The sequence below is a fragment of the Manis pentadactyla genome, chromosome 9, assembly GCF_030020395.1.
Source record: "Manis pentadactyla isolate mManPen7 chromosome 9, mManPen7.hap1, whole genome shotgun sequence".
Taxonomy (NCBI): domain Eukaryota; kingdom Metazoa; phylum Chordata; class Mammalia; order Pholidota; family Manidae; genus Manis; species Manis pentadactyla.
Genome location: NC_080027.1, coordinates 67,955,436 through 67,966,994, shown reverse-complemented (window position 1 = coordinate 67,966,994; position 11,559 = coordinate 67,955,436). Strand labels below are relative to the sequence as shown.

General features: G+C 46.0%; 1 long non-coding RNA gene across 1 annotated transcript; it reads left to right on the top strand.

The window, feature by feature from the left end:
- Positions 1-493: 493 nt before the first annotated feature.
- LOC130684911 (uncharacterized) lies at positions 494-5,952 on the top strand. The gene is made up of 3 exons (XR_008999269.1): positions 494-1,668; positions 2,683-2,824; positions 3,668-5,952. It is a non-coding gene; the product is annotated as an uncharacterized LOC130684911 (long non-coding RNA).
- Positions 5,953-11,559: the final 5,607 nt, after the last annotated feature.

The following is an 11,559-nucleotide window of genomic DNA, read 5'->3' as shown; positions in this document are numbered from 1 at the left end:
ATGAGTCATTTACAAATATATTGTCCCATACTGTAGGATGCCTTTTTGTTCTGTGGAGGGTGTCCTTTGCTGTACAGAAGATTTTAGTTTGATGTAGTCCCACTTGTGCATTTTTTATTTTGTTTCCCTTGCCTGAGGAGATGCATTCAGGAAAAAGTTGCTTATGTTTATATTCAAGAGATTTTTACCTATGCTTTCCTCTAAGAAAAAGGAGGATCTTTATTAGTCCTCATGGTAGCCCCATGAGGTATGTACTCTAGTGTCCTCAACCGTGGATGACATGATTCCACTTGGTGTGGTTAAGTAACCTGGCCAAGGTCACACACATGAGTGACAGATCCAAGATTCAGACAGGGGCTACTTCACTTCAGAGCCCAATTTTTAATCACTTTTGCCAAAAGATACCATTGTCTATGATATGAATGCCATTTTTGGGGTGGAGAGGGATTGGGCAGAAATAGAGGAGATCCTCTTTGAAGGAATATATGAAATAGTCATCCAAAGGTGACGCATTGGTAAATATTGCTGTAGCATCTGGGGGTGGGATGTCACTACAAAGTCCCACTTACAGAGACATCAGATGGAGCCGCAGCACAGGCATGTGGTGGGAAGCGTTTGTAGGGACTTGACAGCTTGGATGTCCCCAGCCTTCTGGCATATGTAAGAGCCACCCTGACCAAAGCAGGGTCGGGGAAGAATCTCAGACACTTTATTAGCACAGGGACCAGAGTGTGGGCATTTGGGCCCTAGGCGATGAGACTAGAAGATTAGGTGGAATCACAGTAAATCTTGAGGGGAGTGGGGTTTGGTTTCCTCCTCCTTTATCTCCTCCTCCTCCTCCTCTTTCTTACCTCCCTCCTTCTCTTTCTTTCCTTTTTTATCTTTTATTACTAGCATGTCCTTTGCCGGTGTGAGAAGGGAGAAAGAATGAAATTTACAGGGTACCACTATATGCCAGACACTTCCTACAGGCATCACCTCTTTTGAGCCTCAGAATGATTTTTCAAGATAGACAGTATCATCCCCATTTTGTAGATGGGAAAACCAAGGCCCAGGAAGTATAGGTGACTTGTTTAGGATTGTAAGAAACAAAATGGCTGAGCTGGGGTTTGAAATCAGGGCCCAGGAATGAAATTACCAGAGTGTGACTGAAGGCCGGTGCACATGCACCAAGTGATTTTGAGAGATGATGCAGTGCACTTGAGCAAGCACTTGGCAACCGGTGCTGCCAAAAACAGAACATGGGGTCAAGACTCGTCCTGTGGGTAAGAAATGGAATTCTTGCCGTGTCCACACTGTGGAAGTGGTTTGTGAAAGTGGTTTTATCCCAGACATTACTGTTTGTTTGTTTTAAATTTCAGTTGATCGGGTAAGCAAGGTTCTAAATGAATGTTAGGAGCTTTTTTTCAGGGAGCAAAGCACAGTTGGTGGTAGTGCCCGGGAAGGCATTCTTAGTGGAATTTTCTTCAGTTTCAATTCTGCCCGTTTCTAGATGGTTCCTCCAGGTCTGCGCCTCAGCCTCTCTCCTCAGTGGAGCGATGCTGGATGCCTTTCCTCTGACTGGGAGGAACTCCGTCTCTGTTCCACTCTGCAGTCGGCTGGAGCACCATAGCCAGAGGACTGGAGGGATCTGTGCCCTGGCCGGTGAGATCTGCCTCCGGCGAGCAGGTCTGTGACTTCTGAGTGACCCACAGCTCTGGGGCGCATGACCGCTGGGCTTCTGCACCCTCCCCTCCCCATTTTCAGAAAAGCCAGCTCCCTCAGGCCTGGGCTGCTTCTTGGAGTTTCTTAGTTTACTTAGTTTGGAGGGAGAGTAGGGGCAGGAAAGAAGGGCAGCTTGCAAATTATCCAAGGGAGAAGGAACTTGGGGCCCGACAGTCCTTTCACCACAGGCAACCACTTTTGGAATTTTCCCTGATGTCTGTGTGGTTCTCAAGTTTCCCAACCTGCTCACCCAAGCACTCGGAGCTGGCTTTTCAGCTCAGAGAAAACACTCAGAGCTGCCAGGCCACCGGTTGAGCCTTGGGGCTGCGACTAAATAAATAAGGGAGACCCTTCCCCCAATTGGATCAGTTTATTTGCAAAGATAGGGCTTTCTGCAGATGTTGGCGCTGGAGCCTCCAGGAAGGGCTCTCTCTGTGGGCAGCTGCGGGACCCCCTCCCTGACCTGCGTAAACCACACGGTGATTGATGATCCGAATGGGAAAAAAGCAACTGCAGATGGACGGGCAGTGGGACACATGAGAAACAACAGCACCTGGTCCTGGCATCTGTCCCTGCCTGGGGAGCAGGAGGCGCTGTATGTAGTGCAGTGACGAAAAGCATGAGTTTTGGAGTCAGACATGTTGCGTTCAAATCCTATCAACATCACTTATGGCTGGGTGACTTTGGGGAAATTTGTATCACTGTTGTGAGTCTCTCCTTCCCGGAAGGGGAGTGAGTGGTTAGTTTAATACCTGTCTCTTGGGTTGTTCTGAGGATTAAATGAGAATACAGGGAAAAGTACTTGTGGCAGAGCCTGGCAAATAGCCGCAATTATTTTGGGATTATGTAAAACTCAGACCAGTACCTGGCACCAAGGAAATGTTCAGTAAATGGTAGCTGCTTCATGGGCTCTTGGAGTGCCTTCATTGAGAGGGATCTCTTTTAAAGCCAGATTAATTTTATCTCCTTCTTTTATAGGTGAGGATCCTGAGGCCCAGAGATGGACAATAGCTGGTCCAAAATCATACTTCTAGCGTATGGCAGAAAGAGGGCTGACCACATCATGTGCCCTGCCTTCTGCCCCTTTGAAGAACACCCAGGCCTCTGCTTTGCTCATCATGTTAGTTTGGGATTTAAAAGTTGGGTCTGTTGGGGGAAATCCTCTTTCGCAGTGTTGTTCTGGAAGGGTCCATGGGAGTCAGTGGCATGGTGGGAAAACAGAAAACACTTGGCCACTATGGAGATGGGCTCAGATTTTACCTGCAACTGATCAGTTCTCTGGCCTTGGATCAACAACTAACTCTCTGACACTATTTCCACAGCACTCACAGAGGTCCACGTGCCTAGTTTCAGATGCACAGGTGGGTGAGAGTCCTCCTGGGTCCCTTAGTGTTGTGGTGCTGGGTTGCACAACTCCCACTGAAGCGCTTGTTTTTGCGGGTGGATGTGTTATTAGTTGTTCAATGAGGGAGAGAGGAAGGAGGAATTTCTCACACTGGCATGATGCTGATGTCATGCCCCCTGAGATGCAATTTCTTCTCTTGTAAAATGGGGATCTAAACAGTATCTAGCTCAAAATACGTTCGCGAAGATGAAATGAACAAAGAGGAAGAGCTCAGAACAGTGATGGGCACACAGTGCTCAGTAAACATCACTGTTCTTACTATAAAAGCTCGGGTTGCAGGGACAAGGTCCTTGGAAACTCTTTCCCAACCCCCAAACAATTTTGCACCTTAGAGGCCAGGTTGGTGGCCTTGGTCAGGAGATAAAGGAGTGGCAGGGTTTCTTTCAGGTGGACTGGAGACATGGGAGTTACTTAGGATTCCTGGAAATAGGAGGGCATTGGTTTGCAGTCCTGGCATGGATTTGGGGTAGAAATCTGGAAGCCTGGGCTTGCACTGTGGCTGGTGACCATGAGAGACACATATTGCATCATTCTTGTTATTTTTTTTTGTGACTGGAGCACAGCAGAGGCTTTTCTTGGTTCAAACAGGAGTCATGGGCAAGGCCAAGCAGAGAAGCAGGGCAGTTGTCGGGAGAATTCCGGCTGGAGTGGGCTCAGTGCCCAAGCCAGCAGCCCGTGAGAGGCAGGAATGCAGTGGAACGTGACATCTGCTGCCCAACCACGTCCCCAGGCTGCTCTCCCTTGCCCAGCTGCTTAGGAGAAGGAAGGAAACTAGCATTTTCCCACTGCCATTGTGTATCTGACAGGCTCATCAATCTCAGCTGAGCTCATCTTCCTAACCTCTCAAGCTGGTTATCGCTCATCGTTTACAGAAAAGGAAAAGGAAGAGGAGATTCAGAAGTGTGCAATGGCACAGGCAGGGCAGAGCCCACGTTCCAGCTCCTGCTCCTTTCACAGCACCAGATTGCTCCCACTGGCCCAGTCACAGTATCTCCAGCAGCATCTGGCTTATCTTTGATCAGCGCTGCACGTGGCTGCAGCTCCCGGCTCTACGGGCCTGAAGAAAAGAGAAGCTCGAGCCAAGGCTCCTTCCCAGTTCCAGTACCCTTTGCTGATGCCCCGCCTTTCACCGCCCTGCCCTCAGTGCCCTGGGGGTAGCCTGCCCTGGTGCCAGCCCCGCAGGCTCAGCCTGAACCACAATAGCTGGAAGGGCCTCTTGGAGCAAGTACTTCCTGAAGTGCCCAAAACAGCCACTGTCCCTGCAGAGGAGGAACAATCACGGCTTCCGTGCTTCTTCAGGGCCTCCTGGCAGAGCTGCTGGGCCTGCCTGTGAGCTGGGTTCAGGCTCCAGGCTCCAGGATAGACAGGCAGATGACAAGACTCAAAAGCTCAGACTGCTCAAAAGCCTAAGGAGCCTAGGACAGAGCTCAGGATATTTCTTTTCCACATTGAAGCTGGAGGAAAAATTCTGGGTTCTCACTTTTCCTGAGCTTTCCTGTAAACCTACTGCTGCATGTTTGATTTTTGTATTTCTGTCATCTTTCCTAAGGCTTTTTAAACAAAGAGGGAGAAAAAGGAAAAAAAAAAAACCCAAAGGAAAAAATTGATTCTGGAATCAGATTATACACTCAGTTATTTATTCAGCAACACTGAATGAGTCTTGCTATGTGCCAACCACAATGAGGTACAAAAAAAGTATCATTCAGTATTCACTTGCTTATGTTTTTATCTACTCATTTCATAATCACGACAGAGACCCTGCCAGGTTCCAGGCATTTGGATGTGGCAATGCCTGGGCAGCTTGGACCCTGCCCAGGGTGGGAGGTGACGAGTAAACCAGCAGCTGAAATACCCGGTTTATGTGGTGAGGGCCGGGCAGGGAGGTGCAGGGCGATGAGGGGCAAGCGCAGGAGAGGCGGCAGACCATGCCCAAGGGTCCTGGAGGGTGCCAGGAGGGAGCCCGCGGGAAGAGAAAGTGCAGCTGTGGGGTGGGGGGCGATGTATAGGAAAGGATAGTGGCCTTTGGAAGGTTGAGGTGAAAGGAATGCAGGTTTTTCCAAGGAACATAGGGGAGGTACATGTGGCTGGATAGTGAGAGTGGTAATAGTCCTCGGTGGTCACGACTCCTGCCTTGGGTTAGAATCCTGGCTGGGCCACTTATTACTGTGTGTCCTCCACCAAGCCACCAACTTTTCTGTAATTCACTTTTCTTGTCTGAAAAATGGACAGGATGCCAATAATAGTACATACTTCATAGGTTGTGTTAAATATTATAATGAATGCTCAACTGTACCCATCACGCAGTGTTATAGATGTGTCTACTGTGACTAGGTGGGAGTGATGGACAGGAAGCTTGGAGAAGTGGGCAAACCCACATACCTGGAATGAGCCCTGACCATGAGCCAGGCGCTAGCAAGCCAAGCCGGACCAGGAGGACTCAGCTCCTACCCACAGGGAACTTGCAGTACTGGGTTGTCAAAGACTTTGATCTGGGATCAGAGAGATGTGGATTCCATTCTCATCTCATCTGTGTGATTGTGGGCCAATTATTTACCCTCTTTGAGCCTCACTTTTCTCACCTGTAAAATGAGCAAAGTGATAGTGCCTTCCTTATAGGATGAGGGTGAGTATTACCTGAGATAATATGTGCAAAGTAATAGTAATAGAAAAAAGTGCTAGACAAATGATAACTATTATGACAGTTGGTGTAGGATGAAACAGAGATAACTTTCACACAGGGAGAATATCTTATCGTAACCTTGGTGATGATGCCCTTGGAGACCGTGGCTACCTCTCAGAGGCATCCCATTGCTCTAGAATAAAGATGTGCTTAATTCACTGGCTTTATCGCTTGTCTTCATCTTTCCTGCTTTCTTTACTTCAGCTATCCTGTTTGTATATACACCGTTCTATAGGTTCCACTCCCCAACTTTCAGATCACAGGTGAAACATCATTTACCTGGGGAAGACTTCTCGGCCCCCAGACATGGTCAAGTTTGTGTCCCTCTGCTATACACTCTCATAGCACCCTTTATTTTGATTAGTGTCTGTTGCCCCATCTAGATTATAAACTCCATGGATCTAGAGGTCATATCTATTTTACCTATTGTTGTACCTCTGGTACTTACTGTGGTCCCCATAACAAGAAGCCAGTAAGTATTTACTAAATTAATGAAGAAAACAAGAACACAGTGCAAGATTAAACTTGCAGAAAGGGAGAATGTGGAACCTGTTTCTGAGGCCCAAACACCACTCACAGAGCACAGTTACCCAGGTCCCTCTGTGTTCTCCAAGTCAAAACATCCAGCTCAGAGACTCAGAGACCCCGTTCCTTGGCCTGGACAGCAGTGTAATTGACACGTCACACTGTAACGAACTAGAGGGCTGATTAAGAGCTTATATAAATGTTCAAACATTTGGCAGCATTCTTTTCCCTTAGATTTTGCCATGACTCAAAGCATGGGAATTTTTCAAAAGAGAGAGCTTTCAGAGAATACCCACACCCAACGGTGGAAACCTTAGAAGAATGAGTGCAGGGGAACGTCCTTCCTCAGGGGATTAGGAGGCTCTGAATGGGTTTTCAAAGGCATATGGAGACAAGATGTCAGTGTGAGCTTGTTTCTCTGACAGATTCTGAAATGCTCTTACCCAGCGAGTTTTCAAAAAGCTTTTAAGTGAAGAGGTTAATGTTGTAGGTTTATAAATAAATGGATGTTTGTGGTGACTTCACTGTGGTTCATGTGACAGGGCAAACTGCAGGGAGAGATTACACCTGCATCAACAGGTTAATTGCTGCCTCTGCCTCTTGGTTCAGTGAGCAGGAGAGAGAGCTCTGGATATGGAACTGGGAGACCTTTCTTTTTGACCTAGCCTTGCCTCTGATGAGCTGTGTGACTGTAGGCATGATAGTAACTGTTCTCTGTCTCAGTTTTTTCTTTTGCCAGTGAGATTGAAAAAAAAAAAACCTAATCAAAGTGTTGTAAAGTTGACTTGTAAATAACAGTCAGTAGAACTTGTTGAGCACTTACTATGTGTTGGCACCGGTATGATCTGTTGATCTTCACGGCAATCTAAGAGATAGTTATTACTACCTCCATTTTACAGCTGGGGACACTGAGGGGCAGAAAAGCTAAACACCTCACCCAAGCTCACACAGCTGATAAGTGGTGGAGCCTGGGATTAGAACTCAGGCTGCCTGGATCTGGAGTCCATTTTAATGAATGTGCTATACTATCCTGTCCTTCTAGGTAGGAGGTACCTGGGTGGGGGAGGGCTTTAAGAAGAATGAAGCCTAATTGCTTGCTGGCTGGCTAGGATTTCAACGGAGTCCTCAGTGGGAAGGAGAAGGGTGGAGTGGCTGCCAAAGAGAGATGTCTGTCTCTGTGGTATCTGTCACCCCAGCCCCGGAAGGTGAGGTTTACATTTTCATGGCCAATATTGGGGAATGAGAGTACTGAGAACCTCAGCTTAGAGACAGATATGGACTTGAATCCAAGCTTGGCTAGTTGAAGTGTGACAGTTAAGGTAAACTACTAATCTGATCTGAGTTTCATAGCTCAGCTGAAAAATGGCACTCTCAAGGTTACAGGGTGTTGTATGAATTACATGAGAAGATGGTCAGCACATGAGTGTGTGGAAAGAGCTCCTCCCCGCCTTTTTTATCATCATCTGAAAAAGATGAATTCATTTAGTGTTAATCACATCATGAGACTGACTTGGTTTATGTTCATTCTCTGGATTCTTTAGACAAGATGCATTTTGTGTTGGAAGTGTTTTACAGGCCAGGGTGGTTGGTAGTTTTCAGGTTCACATCCACTCTCACATTTGTCTGTCAAAGAGTGATTTCCTTGTCCTTTGGTCTAAGGCAGATGACCATTTCCTATGAGGTTTAACCTTGGAAGGGGTGTGTAGCATCTCAGCCCCATTTCAGTGATGAAATAAATTTAAGATGACATAAAATGTGAGACCATTGGATTCCAGGATTCTTTTCCTGGGCATCAACTTTGTGCTAGGTATCTGAACCCTGGGCTTTGGTGATTCAGTCAGGAACCCATCTGGCTGGCTGGCTATCCCCTGGCTGTGGGACTTGAGGACCTGACAAGGGCTTCCTAGAAAGGAAGCATGAAGTTGGTGAATAAACAAGCCAGAGTCCTTGATGGCTACTTGGAATTTTTCACCACAGAGTCCAGATGCAAACTCCAGTGAGGGCAGAAGAGACAGGGATTATATGCAAAAACTGAAAAAACGGATTGGATCTGCAGAAGGTCAGGATCCAAGTAAAGAAGTTTCTAGATAAGCCCAGATAGAGATATATGACCTGAACTTATGGAAAGGAGCTACATGGTGAGTGAAAGTGCCAGGACTTATAGACAGATGGTGGAGATGGGGCTCAGGTGGTATATTTAGCACTGAAAGACAGCCAGATAAAACCTGGGAGTGCCTGGCTGCACCACCCTAATGGCATTGTGAGGGGATGGCATTGTAACAGGGAGGAAAACTGACTTTGGTTCTCATCCCCTAGCTAGGTGGTGATAATAGTATGTGAACACATTGAACACTACTGTGGGTCAGGGGCTATGAACATGAAATCTCCTTTAATATCTATAGCAAACCTGTAATATTAGGATCTTTCTCTCCACATTATAGATGAAGAACCTGAGATTCAAGAATATGAAGTGACTAACTATTGGACAAATGATTAGAAAACAAGAGGGCTGGACAAGTGATTATTGACTCCTTGGCTTTCTCTCTCAGCATGATTTCTCTCCTCATCTACCTACATCCACATTCCTTGGCAGGGTCCTGGAAGACTCTCTGGTCTAACTGCTAACCAGAAAATTTTGCTATTGCCATTTTTTCCATCTGGGGGTTCTTAACAAAGAGCTGGCTAGCCTTTTCTCCCTGTGCCAACTTTGGCCACCTGCTCTTGAAGAGAATTTCCTAACCAGTGTTAAGATTTCAAGGTGAGGAGTAAGATTCCTGGGGTTGGGTTAGAGGACCCTTAAGTAGCCTCATGTGGAGTCCTTCACAACCATGGTCAATCCATTGGCAATTAGCAGCATTTCAATTTTGGAATCTTGAGACTTTAACTTCCTTCTTCCATTAAATGTTACTCTTGCCTATTGAAAAGTCTTCCCTCACATTTGTCTGTCAAAGAGCAATTTCCTTGTCCTTTCGTCTGAGACAGACAACCATTTCCTATGAGCTTTTAACCTTGGTGGAGTCAGGGGGCATAGCTTCCCAGCCCCATTCCAGTGATAAACTGGAAATGGACACGAAATATGAGACTATTGGATTCCATATGCTTTTCCTGGACACCAACTTTGTGCTAGGTATCTGAGCCCTGGGCCTTGGTTATTCAATCAGGAACCCATCTGGCTGGTTGGCTGTGCCCTGGCTGTGGGACTTGAGGACCTGACAAAGGCTCTCTAGTGAGGAAGCCATTTACCTATGTTCTACAGCATTTATCCCAGGGCTCTGGAGGAAACCTGTTTGACCCAATGTCTTTGCAATATTTTATTCAAGATCTTTGGGGTTGTTATGCAAGCAGAACACCTGAGGTAATGTTCTAATAGCTACTTAGAGGTGGGAGGGAAGATAGACTACTTTTTCTTCAACAGAAAAGTGTAAGACTTGGTCTATGTCCTCAAGGTGTTGATATTGTCATGGACATAGATGGATAGAACATCAGAAACATCCCTCGGTCAGTCCTGTCCCCCATCCTCTCTTCTAAGTTTAGGGACCTAAAGGCCAGTTTTAGTATCTGCCTGGTTGTAGGTGGTTCCCTCCCTCTACCTTGCTCACTCAATATATATTACTTGAGGTCCCTACTATGTGTCAAGGAATGTTCTAGAAGGTGGCACCATGAGGCAGACCTTGCTTTCACAGACCCTGCAATCCCATGGTGGTGACTGATATGAGAATAGGCATCTGCCATCATGATAAGTGCTCTCATTAAGGAAGTTGCAGGTGTTATAAGGACTCATAAATGGAGCACCACTTAATGAGATCAGGGAAGATTTCCTGAAAGAAGTAATGGATAAAACCATGTCCATAACTGTGAAGAGTTGGTAAAGAATGAAGCTTTCCATGAATTATATCATCAAGGCTTGAGTATTTCCTTACTCCAAAGGGGATAATCATATTCACTGTGTAAGTTGGGACTGAACAACAAATGCTTCAAACAGAGTTGAAAAATTCTAATTGAAGTCTCATGTCTAAAATATAAAAAGATCAGAGCTCTTCTCTTCCATCCCCCTCACTGTCAGTGCTGGGCAGACCCACCTGGGTTAAATTCTTTGAGTACTGTTTGATGCTGACAAATGAAGGGGTGCTTAAAAGAGGGGGTCACTAAGAGGTGGAGAGACTTGAACACTTGTCATACAAGGCACAGGTTGCATTTTGAAGGGGATACAGTAAGGCAGAGGCATAGCCACAGGAAGCCTCATATCTTGCCTAGGACAGAGTAGACCACCATCGTCCTTTACACACACAGACTCCAGATGGAATTCCCTAAATGACTCAGAGTCATTAATAACATGACCACTTGTGCAGCCCAAAGATTAGACAGTCAAAAGCCAAGAGTCTGTTGTGTTGAAGTGGTGCTGGGTGGGAAGCACTCTCTCCAGAAACTAGGGCAGGGTATGACTTGCCAGAAGAGGGTCTAAAGAATGTTTGGACTGTGACTCATGAAGGTCTTAGATGAATAAATAGCTCTCTTTCTGCTGTGATGGTTGACAGGGCTGGTGACAGCTTACCTTTGCAGTTGCCAAGGAGAATCTGACTCTGATTTTTGACAAGTTCAACTTTCCAAATCAGCCAGAACCTCCAGAGGGACCACCTTGAACAAAGACCTGGCCAAAGCAAAGGACAATGAAGCAATGGGTGATTTTGGAGGCATGAAATCAGAAGAGCAAACATCTCCTTCCAGCCAAAAAATAGTCATCATTGGAAAGGGAGGATTGGAGCAAGAAAGATTTCTGCATCCAGGGTTGGGGGAACATATCTTGGATCTTCATGTGGCTAGTTGATCATAAACTACCACTTTGTTAGCAGTCTTAGAGTGTCACAATTCTGGTGAGAAGAAAGGTGGTTCTATCTCTGGAAACAATTATATAATTTAGGACATATTTGGCTACAAGTAACAAAAAATCTGATTGACAGTGGCCTAAGCCATAAAGATGTTTGATTACCTCACATAACAGGAAGACAGAAAGTAAGTAGTCTAAAATTATTAAAGAATAGCAGCTTAATAGTGTCAACATGCCAGGCACATTTTCATCCTCTGTATAGAGGTCATTGATTTTTCTGCTGGTTTCTTCATGGCTAAAGATGGTTGCTACACCTCCAGACATCACAGCAGTATTCAAAGATAGAAAGGTGGCAGGGAGTAGAGGTATGGAGTGACAAAGGATCCTTTTTCTGGAGTGACTATTCCGTTTTATCAGTAA